Genomic DNA, 15,429 nt, shown 5'->3' on the forward strand with positions numbered 1-15,429 from the left:
TCTCTTTGAGATCCTGATTTCAGTTGTTTTGGATAAATATCCAGATGTGGAATTGCTGGATCATATGGTAGTTCTATTTTTAATATTTTAAGAAATCTCCATACTGTTTTCCATACCAGCTGCACCATTTTACGTTCCCAGCAACAGTGCACGAGGGTTCCAATTTCTTCACATCCTTACCAACATTTGCTTTTTTTGGGGTGTGTGTGTGCGTGTGTGTGTGTGTGTGTGTGTTTAATAATAGCTATTCTGACAGGTGTAAGGTGACATCTCATTGTGCATTTGCATTTCCCTGAAGATTAGTGATGTTGAGCATCTTTTCATATACCTGTTGGCCATGTGTATGTCTTCTTTGGGGAAAAGCCTATTCAAGTCCTTTGCACATTTTTAATCATTTAACTTATTTATTTATCTATTTGTGTATCTATTTATTTATGCTGTTGAGTTGTAACAGCCCTTAAATATCATGGATATTAACCCTTTATCAGATATGTGATCTGTAAATATTTTCCCTCATACTGTAGGTACTCCTTTTCACTCTGTTAGATTGTTTGCTATGCAAAAGCTTTTTAGTTTAATGTACAGATGTTTGTCTATTTTTGGTTTTGTTGCAAGACCAGTGTCATGAAGCTTTTCCCCTATGTTTTCTCCTAGGAGTTTTACAGTTTTGGGTCTTGATGTTTAAGTCTAATCCATTTTGAGTTGACTTTTGTATATAGCATAAGATAAGCGTCCAATTTCATTCTTTTGCATGTGGATATCCAGTTTTCCCAACATCATTTATTGAAGAGATTGTCTTTTCCCTTTAGTGTATTCTTGGCATCCTTATTGAAGATCTACTGACCTATATGCGTGGATTTATATCTGGAGTCTTTCTTCTATTCCGTTGGTCAACGTGTCTGTCTTTATGCCAGTACCAGTTTGAGAAGAATTAGCTTTAATACTTCTTTAACTACTTGATAGAATTCACCAGTGACCATTGGTCCTGTGCTTTTCTTTGTTGGGAAGTTTTTTTTTTTTTTTTTTTTTTTTTTTCCCGGTACGCGGGCCTCTCACTGTCGTGGCCTCTCCCGTTGCAGAGCACAGGCTCCGGACGTGCAGGCTCAGCGGCCATGGCTCACGGGCCCAGCCGCTCTGCGGCACGTGGGATCTTCCCGGACCGGGGCACGAACCCGTGTCCCCTGCATCGGCAGGTGGACTCTCAACCACTGCGCCACCAGGGAAGCCCTGTTGGGAAGTTTTTGACTACTGATTCAGTCTCCTTAACACTCTTCAGATTTGGTCTTCTTCATGATTTGGTCTTGGTGGGTTGTAGGTTTCTTGGAATTTTTCTGTTTCTTCTGTGTTATCCAGTTTGTTGATATATAATTATTCATTGCAGTCTCTTACAATCCTTTTTGTTTCTGCAGTATCAGTTGTGAACGTTTCCTCTTTCATTTCTGATTTTATTTATTTGAGTTTTCTTTTTTTCTTAGTCTAGCTAAATGTTTTGTCAGTTTTGCTGATTTTTTTCAAAAAGCCAACTCTTTTGTTAATTTTTCCCTATTGTTTTTCTACTCTCTATTTTGTTTATTTCTGCTCTAATCTTTATTATTTCCTTCCTTCTGCCAACTTTGGGCTTAGTTTGTTCTTGTTTTTCTAGTTCCCTGAGGTATATGGGATCTTTCTTCTTTTCTAATGTAGGTGTTTACCACTATAAACTTCCCTCTTAGTATTGATTTTATTATATTCCATAAATTTCAGTACGTTGTGTTTTCCTTTTCGTTTGTCTCAAGATAGTTCTAATTTCCCCTTTGATCTCTTCTGTGACCCGTTGGCTGTTCAAGACTGTGTTGTTAATTTCCACATGCTTGTGGATTTTCCAGTTTTTCTTCTGCTATTGATTTCTAGTTTTGTTCCATTGTGGTCAGAACCAATACTTGGTATGATTTCAGTCTTCTTAAATTTGTGTGGTACATGTTTTCAAACAAGATATAAATTGTACCTGTTGAAAGGAGAGCTCCAAGGAAAGCAGACTCTGAGAAGGAGATTAACACGCAAGAGGTTTATTAGGGATATTTTAGGATTAACACCTGTGAGAGAGAAGGACGTGGGATTGGGCAGAGGGAGAGAAATTAGGCTGCAGTGCAGTCACAAGAAAGGCCTTAGCCAATGCCAGAGGGAGCCCTGGAGGTGGGACAGCCCCTCAGAATTGTCCTAAGTTGGGGCAAGGAGCCAAGCATTCACAGCCTCTCTGTGACCAGTTACCAGGCATCGGCTGCCCCCGGAGAGGGGACCTGACTTTGACAAGGTGACTCTTTTCAGCTGAGGGCTGTCAGCCTGCAGCACTCCAGTAGCTGGGGGAATAAGCCCTTCATCCGTAAAGGGAGACCTGAGCAGCACATCTCAGCATCCATCACTTAGTACATATCATGTGCATCATCACAGCTTGCCTTTTTGGTCCAATATTGTGTTTCTGAGATTTACTCATGCTAATATCTATAGCTGTAGTCACTCATTTTATTTGTTTTTACAGTATTCTGTTTCATAAATACGTCACCTTTTTAAAATACATTTTCCTGTCGAGAGACATTTTAAGTTTTGCAATTTTTTCACTATTGAAAAGTGTGGCTGTAAGCATTTTTTTGTATCTCCTTAGTGCATGTACTTAGTTCATCTGGGGTATATAACCAGAAAATTCCTGGGTCTTAGAATGTACACCACTTCAAACTGAGTAACTGTAATGAAACTGCTCCCTACAGTGCTTGTACCTTGCTCCGTATCCTCACAAACACTTGGCATTGTCAGATTTTAATTTTGCCATTTGATGGGTATAAAATGGTATCTCACTGTGGTTTTAATAAAAATTTTGTTGATTACTGGTGAGATTGAGAATGTAGCTACTTGAGTGTCTTCAGTGAAGTGTGTATGCCAGTCATGTGCCCCCTTTTCCTATTGGTTTCCTTTTCTTATTAATTTAAACAATCTTTATTACCCCCTTCTTTACTGTCTGTGTGTGTACAGTTATCTTCTCCTGGTTTTGGGCTTGATTATTCACTTTTTAAATAATGCTTTTTGTTGAATAGGAGTTTCCTTTTTTTTTTTTTTTTTTGCGGTACGTGGGCCTCTCACTGTTGTGGCCTCTCCCGTTGTGGAGCACAGGCTCTGGACGCGCAGGCTCAGCGGCCATGGCTCACGGGCCCAGCCGCTCCATGGCATGTAGGATCTTCCCGGACCGCACGAACCCGTGTCCCGTGCATCGGCAGGCGGACTCTCAACCACTGCACCACCAGGGAAGCCCAGGAGTTTCCTTTCATGCAGTCAAATTTAATCAGTCCTTTTTGCATTGTTTCTTTGTGTCTTATTTGAAAAATTCTTCCTCAGGCTGAGGTCATATAAAAGTATTCTCCTCTGTTTCCTACTAAAAGTTTTAAAGTTTTGCTTTTCACAGGTTCACCTGCAATCCATCTAAAATGGAGTTGTGTGTATATTGTGAGTTGTAGTTACCTCATTTTATTTTCCCGTGGACAGCCAGTTTTCCTAGCAGCATTTATCAGTGGTGCATCTTTTCTCTACTGACGTGCAGTGCCATCTTGCCACATCAAGTTTCCATCTATGTAGGTCTTTTTTGTTTTATTGGGGTTTTTTTCTTGCTTCAGTTCTACACTTTCTTTATGATATCTTTATTTCTTTATTGTATCTTATTGTCTGGTAGGGTAAATCCTCCCTTCTCCTCGTTCTTCTTTAAAATTGTCCCAACTTTTTGCCTTTTGTCTGACATGCATTTTGGACTTAGATTACAAGAAGAATCTTCCTTGGATTGAGTTCATGCGTTGACTTTATAGATTAATTTGAGGAGTCTTGACATCTTTGCAGAGTAGATGTTTCCTGTCAATGTCATCTTTAATATCTATATCTAGGTATTTGTACTGCACACATAATTTTTATACCTTACCTTTTTACTAAATACTGACATTTTGCATGTTAATAAATACATTTCTTAATCAACAGTTTAAGGTCTACGTAACCATCCATTTATTTAATCATGCCCCTATTGACAGATTAACACAGTTCACAATGATTTTTCTTGAACTTATATCTTTCCCATCACTAAATTATGTATAAATATTCACTTGTGTTTTATTCTTGTAATGCTAGGCTGTTATATAATTAAACATTTATCTGGAATAGATTCAGAGGTAAGATGTGAGAAAAACATCTAACTTACCCCATGGGGTTGGCTGTATTCACATACTTTGTCCTTTTGGTCTGACTTTGCCTTTTTTGTTTCACTGTCAAGGAACCATCAGCAGTGCGCATACCGCGATAGATGTTTGAGTAAATGAACCAATTTTTAATATTTGTTGTATTTTCGGGCATGTTACTCTTCCATGGGTCCGTCTGTTGATTCCAGATACATTCCACACTGTCTTAAGTACGGGAGCTGTTAGAACACCCTGCTTCAGCAGCAGCAGCATATTACTAATCTTTAGATTTGTCTGGGATATTTCTACATCATTTCTCTTTCAGATAAACTTTAAATAGTTGGTCACTTTCCCTCTAGAACTGTTATGATTTTGACTGACAGTGTGTTAGTTTTCTGAAAAAAATTTAGTCATTTGTATTTTAATTTCCTGGCCTAACGAGTACTGCATATTCATCCAGCTTATGAATTCTGGAACTTTTTGGTTAGAGAAGATAAATCCCCAGATTTCTTTTTCGATTAAAATTCAAGGCAATGAAGGAAATCCATCGCAGCAAACGGAGTCATGCCACATGTTTATTCTGTAGACAAGTGTCTTTCTACATTGAGCAGCACTTCAGGGGCTTCACCTCCCCCCTGCAGAACATGGCTCACACGGTACCATGTGCCCTGGCTGGACAGATTTTTGAAACTAGAGTTGTGTACTCCTTGGCCAGAGAAGTCTTTTAATGGTCTTCCTCCTACAAATCTTCAAGGGAATTCTGTGCCTCCCCTTGTCTGATTTACCTTTTTTGTGGTAAGGAAATAGGACACAGAGCCTGTAGGGTATGGGAGGGAAGGCTGCATAACTCTTTTTCACACCTGCTTGGATTCTGGCAGTGCTACTTGCTAAGTGAAGGCTAGAGGCTGGGTTGTCGTGTGTTTTCACAGAGCACTGGTGGCTCCAGGCCAACGCATTTAGGCTTTGTCTTTTTTTTCTTGCATAAAATTGCCTATTTTTCACTTCACATGGGGGTGTTAGGCACTCAGAGATGTCTGTTCCTGTTTCACATGCACACCATCTGTGGTCCCTGGCATCTTAGGTTCCCAAATTGGCCGAAGTCGGTCAGCATACAGAGGGGCCGGGGTCCTCGCCTGTGTTTGTCCCTGTTGGTGCAGGCCAGTGTTGCAGCACCCACCTGAAGCACCAGGCATTGGTGCCGTGGACGGAGTTTTTAAAAGTTTGAATAAACTATTTATTTAGAATACTTTCAGAAAAGTTGCAAAGATAGTACAGAGAGTTCCCATACGTCCCCCACCCAGTTACCCCAGTTGATAACTCTTACCTTATCATATTTGTCACAATTAAGGAACAAACATTGGTACATTAGTATTAACTAATTAAAATCCACATTTTATTCAGACTTCACTAGTTTTTCCGTAATACCCTTTTTCTGTTCCAGGATCCACCCGGGATATCACATTACATCTTGTCATCATGTCTTCTTAAGTTCCTCTGGTCTGTGACACCTTCTTAGATTTTCCTTGTTTTTGATGATGTCAGTTTTGAGGAATACTGGTAAGATGTTCTGTAGAACGTTCCTCAGTTCAGATATCTCTCATGTTTTTCTGATTATCAGCCTGGGGTTGTGGGGTTTTAAGAGGAAGACCACAGAGGTGAAGTGACATTCTTATCACGTTGTGTGCAGGGAACATGCCATCATCACGACTTCTCCCTGATGTTGCTGACCTTGGTCACCTGGCCAGGGTAGTGTTTGCAAGGTTCCTCCACTGTAAACGTATTCTCTCCACCCCACCCCACCCCTTAGCATACTCTACTCTTTGGAAGCAAGTCAGTAAGCAGAGTGTAGTCCTAATTTAAGAGACTTGTTAATTGTCCTCTCTGTCTGGACCCTGTTATATTTAAACCATGCCTATTATTTTTTGTACTTTGTGTTTAAAGCCTTAAGAATAAATAAAAACTGCCTAGGCCTAAAAAGGACTTGAAGTAGTTAGTAACTATGTTTCTCCCAGTCTTTGTATATTTGCTTTATTGGTTTTATTTAAAAATCTTCATATCCTGTGTGCTACATCCTCGTACCACGTGGGCTCCTCCGTTCAGACCTTAGGAGTTCACATTACAGATTGCTTGTTGTGTTGTTTGTGGGGTGAAATTCTCAATTAATTTGATTTTTTTGGTCTGATTAGTTTTTTGAACTCAAATGACTTTACATTTTCACTTCAAGTCCATTTCTAAAGAAGAATGAAAGAAGAAGAATATTTTATTGTTTTGGCATATAATAGGAACGTTCTTGAAATGATATATATAAAGATTGTTTTTGTTCATCAAATCATCATTGTATGTGCTCTTAAGGAACCTACTATTTCAAAAAAACGCTGTAATAAGTTTGTGATGCCGAAAATGACCGACTTTGCAAATCCACATTTGCAGACACTTCATTTCATCCATAGGTGCGCACGTTTCATTAAGGTGGACTGGTTAAAGTGTGTTTTCAGAACATTAGAACTTCATGTTCCTTCTTCTTACGATTGTGAACTTACTTAAGAAATTGTTTTTAGTGTGTCAGAGGATTTTGTCTGTAAGTCCATCTTAGAATCCAGTACTAGAAGAGAAAGTTCAAAAAGTACATTTTAAGGGGGCTTTTGTTCACTTCATGGTCAACTCGGTATGACAACTCAAAAACAGAATAATGTTTTTAATCAACGGCAGGGGAAGTCCCTTCCCTGGCCCCTCAATTCTACTTTCAGTCAGTCAAAAGAGTCTTAGATTCATGTGGGGAATTCCCACGTGTTCTATAATAAGTCTCTTTAGAAGCTTTCATATATGTGTGGAATGGAGGACAGTACAGCATACGTTTTCTATCTGTTGTGTGAGTGCTGTTCAGCATACTGGTACTGTGTTTTAATATTACTCATTCTTTTTTCTAAGTATAGATGTGCAAGAATGAGAAAGGCTGAGCTTTATAAAATGAAATAGAAAAAATTAATTTGTTCTCAGGTCGGTTAAAGGCCCGTTAAATGTAAGATCTTTGGATGTATGCTGGCTCTTTTTTCTGCAGTAAGTAAAGAAAACTCTAGAGAGCTTTGGAGACAGGAGGCCCCGTCAGCTGCCTTTCGCTGCACGAACCGGCCCCTCTCTGGTTAGCTGCAGGCTCTCCTGTCCTTCATGCTCAGAGTCAGGCAGAGTTTTACTGCTCAGATCTGGCAGATGTGTGTCCTGCACTCACCGTCAGGTCAGATTCCTAAGGACTAGAAGTGCTCTTCAAAAAGATATTAAATGTTGAGCCATTTTGGGGAAACTATACCAGGTTGAAGGTCCATGACATACCATAGGTAATTGATATACTCGGAAGAAGGCAGTCAGAGAACGTGTGTGTGGACCAGCTGCGCTGTGCTGCACTTTCCCGAGCTGCGTGGGCGAAGCCATGGCTTCTGGGGGGACAGGGTTATGTTTACACTCCCGTTGACTCCGTTACCTTGTCCCGCCAGGGACATCTGAGAACCCCAGCAGCAAACAGGAAGCGGCCGTGCACTCTACCACTCTGCACGCACATTTGCAAAAACAACTTAGTACCGAATGGAAGTTGTCTTCCATGAGAGGAAATCTCATAATTGGTACACAGGAGGCAGGATGCCTGGGCATCCTCTGCCTCGTCCTCCATGCCATGCCCGGGCCTCGGTGGGGTTTGTTGTTGGGGAAAGAGATACGGAGTATTGGGAGAGGTGGGCATGGAACAGAGGCTGTCTTTCCCTTAAGGCATTTACAAGTCCTCCCAGCCCCATCCAAAAGCCAACCAGGAGTAAAAAACAACAACAACAAAAGATTCTCTTGAGTTTTCCTGGTGCTTCCGCAGGTCTTTATATCTCAAAACCCTACTTAACATATTTTCACGAAAAACTAAATTTTGGTGTTCCTATGCCAGGAAGATTCCATCTGTGAGGGTAACTTGAAACTGTTACCCATCTTCTATTGCCCCCCTTTTTATGTTGCTTCTCCTCTAAGATCCCCTCTGGTTTTCATCTGGTTGCAAAGCTTCAGGGAATTGTGCATTTGAACCACCTCCTGCTGAGCTGTCTGTGCTCTCCAGTGGACTTGGGACAGTCCTTACGGGGTCCTTATGTGCCTGCTCTGAGCCGGTCTGCTGGAGAGTGCTGCATGGGCTGCCTTGTGGAGTCCAGTCCCCCTCAGTCCAGAACCACACTGCATCTCAGGGGCGGTTTTGAAGCTGCACAGTGAATACCTCATGCAGTAAAAAAATTTTTTCAGCTTCATCTCTCTCCTACATTCATTCATTCAACAAACATTTATTACGCGCTCATTTTGAACCAGGCTCTGTGATAAGGTGAGAGATAACAGAAATAAAAAGGCCCAGCACTGTCTTCAGTAAGCTTCCAGTCTAGGGAGATAAATAGAGTGCAGTGTGGTAACAGCTCTGATACAGAAGCGCCTGGGAAGGCCTGCAGTCCAGACACTCATGGCAGATGGTTCCGGAGAAACTGATAGATGACCTAGGTTTGGGAGGCTGGAAGATGGGGGAGAAGAGGGGGGTTACGGTAAAGGAAGGAGAGTGAGAGGGGGATAGGTAGGCTTTGGAGGTGCTCCTGGGGGAGGCAGCTCCTGCTGCCTATTCAAAGGCCTATACGGTCTAGAGACTGAGGAACATGCTGGAAACCGCAGGATTCAGGACCTGGTTGAGGTTAGTGTTTGTGAAAGAAAACTTCTCAGACAGTTGAGTTATGAGCACGTGCCAGCGTTTCATTACAGTTTTGCAACGCAAGGGAAGAGGCCCGTGGTAGGTGTATTCGGAGTCACTCTTGGTAGGAAGAATGATTAAATCATCATTGAAAAGAATGTCTGGTTATAAATCCTTAGACTCTGATAGTTGACAAGTCAACTGGGTGGGTGGTAGTGAGTTCACAGAACAAACAATCTTCTTCAAGTTCATTAGAAAGTTGCCTAGAAAAAAAGCATTTTATCTGGAATGCTGTTGATGTCTTTTCACTAGGATGTTGTGAATTTTAACAGTAGGCAATTTGTTTCTGTACCAGACCAGGTTTGGGGCAGTTTTTCTTTTATAGGTTCAAGGTCACAGTGGAGTGCATGTGAGTTTTCAGGGATCTGCTGGTGAAGAGCTTTGTAACCTAAGCTGAGGAGAGTTTGGGTTTTTATCCTGAGGGCAATAGGGAGTCACTGAGGAATCTTCAACCCCACCCATCAGTGTGGGGAGGGGATTAGTTGCAGTGTGAGGCTGCAGCAGCAGGGGTGGAAGTTAGTAGAATATTTTAACTCTCCAGGGGAAAAATGAGAGCTTTGAGTTCAGTCTGTCTCCTCCTTTGCCCCCCTCCTCCCCAGCCCCTCCACCTGGAGCAGCTCTGAGACAGAAGCATAGCTGCGGGGTGGCGGTGGGAATTAGCAGTTGCTTTTCCTCCAGAAGAGTCGGTTTTAACTTTTTACATTTAAATGAAAATTTTTCTTGCCACAATAAAAGAAAAGATGGTTATGTTAGGATGAAGGTGAAAAGATTTTAGAGGAAGAGCTCAGGGAGGAGAGCCGGGACCCTTCCAGTGGGCGCTGGGCCCCCTCTGCCTCCAGCCCTGGGCCTGGTCCCCCACCCTCTCCTTCCAGGCGTGGTCCGTCTCTGTCCTGAGACACCAGAAGCAGTGTCAGAACCCAGGGTATCACCTGGATGTGGCCTCGGCCTTGAGGCTGTCCTCAGCATCTCTGCCCTAATATGCTGTAATTACGTAAGGTTCTGTCCTCCCTCAGAAATCTGCAGGCTGAACCTACTACTCCAGGCTGCTTCAGTGCATCTGCTGCGGTTAAAATAGAACCTTCAGAAGTGCCCTTGCCCCAGATTGCATACCTGTTGGCATGTGACGATCTGCGCTGTGTTTTCTAGTCACTATTTAACGATGTCATGGTGTCATTCTGTGCACAGGTGTAGCTAGGTTACAAGAATTCTCAGGGAACCTGGACTCGGGCTAGGTCTCAGTGGTTTGTGGGGTCGTACCCCTGTAACCGGATTCTTCTTTGGCAGGTGTCTCTGTGGTCTTACTGTTCCAGTGTTTTCTCTGTTCTCTCATTATAATGTTTAATCACTGTCTTGTTAACATACTGCCATAAAAATAACCCTCCATAACTACCTGCTATAAATTGTACGGGCATATTTGAGAATACGCACTTCTCTTCTAAACTTGATGTGAATAGGGACTTGCCCTTAACTTCTACTACTCTTAGAAACATATATTCAAAATAAATAATCATTCTCCTTTTTTAAAATTGTCATCCAGGTTGCAGAAACATGTGCCTCTAAGAACTCAGGAGGACCTACTTTGTGGGAGCAAAGGTAGTGAGTCATACCTGCAAGCTTGGAAACGAGAGTTCACTTGTGCCTCTTCATCCAGTCGGGACATTTCCTCGGCAACCATTTATGCAGCAATTAAAAGATGAGGAGTTGAGAGGTATGTACTTGGACATTTTAATGCTCAGATGCAATCCCTGTCAGATTGAAAACCTCAGTTTTCATTTTTTCATTTAAAATAAGTAAATAAAAATGCTTAATACTTAATTATAGAAAAACACACTCTTAAGGTATGTGTATGTTTTGTGCTGTCTTTTTTTTTTTAACATCTTTATTGAAGTATAATTGCTTTACAATGGTGTGTTAGTTTGTGCTGTATAACAAAGTGAGTCAGCTATACATAAACATATATCCCCATATCTCCTCCCTCTTGTGTCTCCCTCCCTCCCACCCTCCCTATCCCACCCCTCTAGGTGGTCACAAAGCACCAAGCTGATCTCCCTGTGCTATGCGGCTGCTTCCCACTATATCTATTTGACATTTAATAGTGTAAATATGTCAATTGTGCTGTATCTTCTTGATGCTCTTTCTCTGATGGGAGTGTTTGTATATATTAATTCTGGCTTATTTGGGAAAGCAGAATAGAAGATTACTGCTTGAAGTGATTTCATTTAGCTGTGAAGTTATTTGGAAATGCAGATAATCTTCTCACACGCCTGTATCTGAGTTTTGTTATTATCAGAATATCAGCATGGGGACCAGGGAAATCTATTAATCATTTGTTTCTTCTTTCAGTGTTCACACTTAAATTTATATCTCTCCTTATGTGTTAGTTGTTTCAGTCTCCCTTAGATGGTTGCTGAAGTGTAATGCTCTGTGGCTTGAGGGAAAATGTGGAAGGGAGTGAGGGACTCTTCCACCAAGTAGACACAACCTCGGTTTGCTAAAGGTTTTCCTCCAACTCTTCACTCTCATCCTTCTTAAATAGGTTTCTACTTGGATGTCCATGAGGATATGATAAATATTGCTCTTCCTCTGTGAAACACTAATGCTCCCAGACTTTCTTTAACATGGACTTGCACTAATCAAAACTACAATGAGATATTGTCTCACACCGATCAGAATGGCCGTCATCAAAAAATCTACAAACAATAAATGCTGGAGAGGGTGTGGAGAAAAGGGAACCCTCTTGCACTGTTGGTGGGAATGTAAATTGATACAGCCACTATGGAGAACAGTATGGAGGTTCCTTAAAAAACTAAAAATAGAACTACCATATGACTGAGCAATCCCACTACTGGGCATATACCCTTGAGAAAACCATAATTCAAAAAGAGTCATGTACCAAAAAAATGTTCATTGCAGCTCTATTTACAATAGCCAGGACATGGAAGCAACCTAAGTGTCCATCAACAGATGAATGGATAAAGAAGATGTGGCACATATATACAATGGAATATTACTCAGTCATAAAAAGCAATGAAACTGAGTTATTTGTAGTGAGGTGGATGGACCTAGCATCTGTCATACAGAGTGAAGTAAGTCAGAAAGAGAAAAACAAATACCATTTGTATGCTAACACATATGTATGGAATCTAAAAAAAAAAAAAAAAAGGTTCTGAAGAACCTAGGGGCAGGACAGGAATAAAGATGCAGACGTAGAGAATGGACGAGGACACGGGGAGGGGGAAGGGTAAGCTGGGACAAAGTGAGATAGTCACGTGGACATGAATACATTACCAAATGTAAAACAGGTAGCTAGTGGGAAGCAGCCGCATAGTACAGGGAGATCAGCTCAGTGCTTTGTGACCACCTAGAGGGGTGGGATAGGGAGGGTGGGAGGGAGGGAGATGCAAGAGGGAGGAGATATGGGGGTATATGTATATGTATAGCTGATTCACTTTGTTATAAAGCAGAAACTGACACACCATTGTAAAGCAGTTATACTCTAATAAAGATGTTAAAATAAAAATTAAAAACAAAAACGAAAACAAAACATGGACTTGCACTAAATTCCATCTTAATGAATAAGGTGTCTTCTTTTCATGCGCCAGTGAAAGAGAAAAGTCCTACTAGTTACATGGCAGGCTCGTTTTCAATAGTGTCAGAGATAATCTGAAGAGAACCATAATATTAAATCATTAGTGGTGCTAATTTTAAATAGGGCTATGCTGTGATCCTAGATCAGGTGTTCTGTAGAAATGTTAAACCCAAGATGAAATCTAGCGATTGGCTGTTTTCTAACTGGAGACTGAGAGAAGCCGCCTCCCCACTCCGAGGGCCTGAGGGCTTCATGAACGTTTTCAACTTTTAGCCACAATAATTTGAATTTTCTTTTGGATACCTCAGTCGATTCCCTTCTGTCGCCAGCAACTTTGAGACTTTTACTGCAGAAATGTGACAGATTAAGTAGGTGAACTTTGTTGTTATGGTTTTTTATCTCCTCCCTGGGTACCTAGATCTGTGGAAGAAATTATAACAAATCCCTGGTCTAGAGTCAAGCCTCTGGACTCTTTTTTTTTCCTATAGTGAAAGTGAAAATTTACTAATTCTTAGAGTCAAAATGTATCTAAGCTACTTAATTCTTAAGTCCATTTTGACAATGACCTTTTAGTGGTACTGATGATGCAATTCTACCCTTAATTTTAACTTCTTTCATTTAATTACATATTTGAAATGTCAGGCTGTAGTTCACGAACTTCCTTAAGTTATTTTTACACTGAGGTTATAAATAAGATAATAATTTGGCTTATTATTTTTAATATCTGTGACTTTTTTTGTGAAATAAAAATTGATTTATCAATTGATTCATGCATTCATTCACTGAATGTCTCCTATTTGCCAGTCACTGTATTAGGTGCTGGAGATACAAAGATTAAGACCTAGTCTCTTACTTTAAAGGTGCTAACAAGTACACAAGGAGAGGCGCATAAATAAATATTGTTATAAGAATAGCAAACACTTCTGTAGTACTTACTATATGCCAGGCACTGTTCTAAGTGCTTCCTAGGCATTAACTTTAACTCATGAATTGATAAAAAAGCCCTATGATGTTCTTACTATTATTTTCTCTATTTTACATAAAAACAAATTAGGGCCCGGAGAGGTTAAGCACTTGTCCAAGGTCATAAAGCTTGTTTTGGTTGACAGTCGAATGTAGTTAAGTGCAGAAACAGAGCTGCCTATGGAATGCTCTGGCAGAACAGGGGAGCATCCAGCTGGGGAAATGGGGAATGGAGATGTCGTATCAGTGACATCTTCCCGAAGGAGACAATCGCTGAACAAGTGGGGTGGAAGAGGCAGGTTTCTCTTTGAAATATTTATTAACATAAATGCCACATCATAAATGAGTTCATAGGTCAAATCAGTGACAAATACCAGAAGATGAGGAGATAGTAAAAATATACCAGATCCCTGCATCTTCAATTTAAACGACAAGGAAAAAGATTTCCAATTTTGAGGCAAACACTTATTTTCAATTGGTATAAAGTACGGTAAAAACTTGGCATTTGAAAAAATCTAATAGAAATGTTAATTTACTTATACTCTGTAAGCATGTGGGATAAATGTGTGATCCTTTGGAAGATTCTAAAATGAATGCCCAGTCACTGAAGATTTTATCTTGGGAAACCTGTAGTAATCTAATAGTCTACTACTAGTATTTATTTGTGTAAACGCAGGGGAAAGATTGGTTAACATCTTTCAGATTAAAAATTGGCAGAACTACCTGATTAGGTAAGTTAGTTTCATCATTACAGAGATGAAAAAGTATTCAGAAGGTGGGCTGGTGGCACCCATGCCTGGCCTGGCTGCACTGGGTCTTTGCTTTTCCACCTTCCTGTCCATCCCCTACTTTTTTGAGCATCAGCCGTGTGTTTAACCATCCTTTTGCCCCCCACCCCCCTATAAGTCTTCTCTGCTGACTTCCTCATTACTCCCACTCATCACTGATGACTGCCTCATTGCTCTCCACCCTGCCCCAGCTTCACGGGATGACCCACCTCCTTCCCTGACGGCATGGGTTTTGGGGCTTGTCTTCACCAGTGATCTCCCCAACTCCCCTCAGTTCCCCACTTCCTAGACCTTGTCTACTCATGGCTCAGATCAGTAAGTCAGAAATTCCCTCCTTGACCACATCCTCTTGTCCATCCACCTTGTCCCACAGAGTTACACCCGCTGCCTCTCCTTTGATCTCACCGAGACCTCCCTAATTGGTGGACTCCTTTGCTCTGTACTTAGCCATTAGTTCCTTCCTGTCTTTATTTCCCTCCTTGTCTGTGTAGAATCCGTGGTCCAGGTTTTAAGTCACTCTCTTGCCAAAAGCTTACACCTCCTGACCTTTTTGTCCTTTTGCTTGCATCCAGGCTGCTGAGCAGTGTTGGAGCGAATCCTACGAGGAGGTAGATTGGTACCTGTTTGCATAAGTTGAGGTGTTGCCCAACACTGCACAGCACTTGCATGATTCTGGTTAACTGTCCTACTTGCTCTTCATGGTGCCTGTTACTAAGCTAGTCCAATCCTCAAACTCATGATCCTTCTCCTCCCCACTTACTCTCATCAGCCGAGTTCCTGCAGTGGAACTCTCTGTCCCACCTGCCACGGAGCCTTCTCTGGTCCTGATGACCTCCTGGTTTTTCATCCACCTTTTATACTGTCTTAATTGTCTTTGTAGGTTTCATTTCCATCAAACTGACTTCTGTTATAAGACGAGTACAGACATCTGTTTTCTCTCCTAAGTACAGTAAAACATTTTTGTGCTTCTGTCCTTTGCCTTCTGCTGGAATTTATTGGAGGGTGGCAGGCCCCTGGCTTTCTTGTGCTGTGTGTGTGTGAGCACTCACGTGGGCCGTAGACCTTCATTCTGTGACCTTAGCCAGAGGCAGTGCCAAGCCTTACACAGGAACCACCTCCCTCGGCTGCTGGATGGTTCTGTGCTCTGCAGAG

The 15,429-nt window shown here is 41.4% G+C and overlaps 1 long non-coding RNA gene across 4 annotated transcripts in view; it reads left to right on the forward strand.

Moving 5' to 3' along the window:
- Window positions 1–15,429, forward strand: part of LOC115851679 (uncharacterized) — a 183,494-nt gene that overhangs the window by 58,487 nt on the left and 109,578 nt on the right. For all 4 annotated transcript variants that reach the window (XR_009565187.1, XR_009565189.2, XR_009565186.2 and 1 more), the window contains exon 3: window positions 10,475–10,645. This is a non-coding gene — a long non-coding RNA (uncharacterized lncRNA). The remainder of the gene's footprint in view (window positions 1–10,474; window positions 10,646–15,429) is intronic.

This window comes from Globicephala melas, chromosome 9, assembly GCF_963455315.2.
Source record: "Globicephala melas chromosome 9, mGloMel1.2, whole genome shotgun sequence".
NCBI classification, from domain to species: Eukaryota; Metazoa; Chordata; class Mammalia; order Artiodactyla; family Delphinidae; genus Globicephala; species Globicephala melas.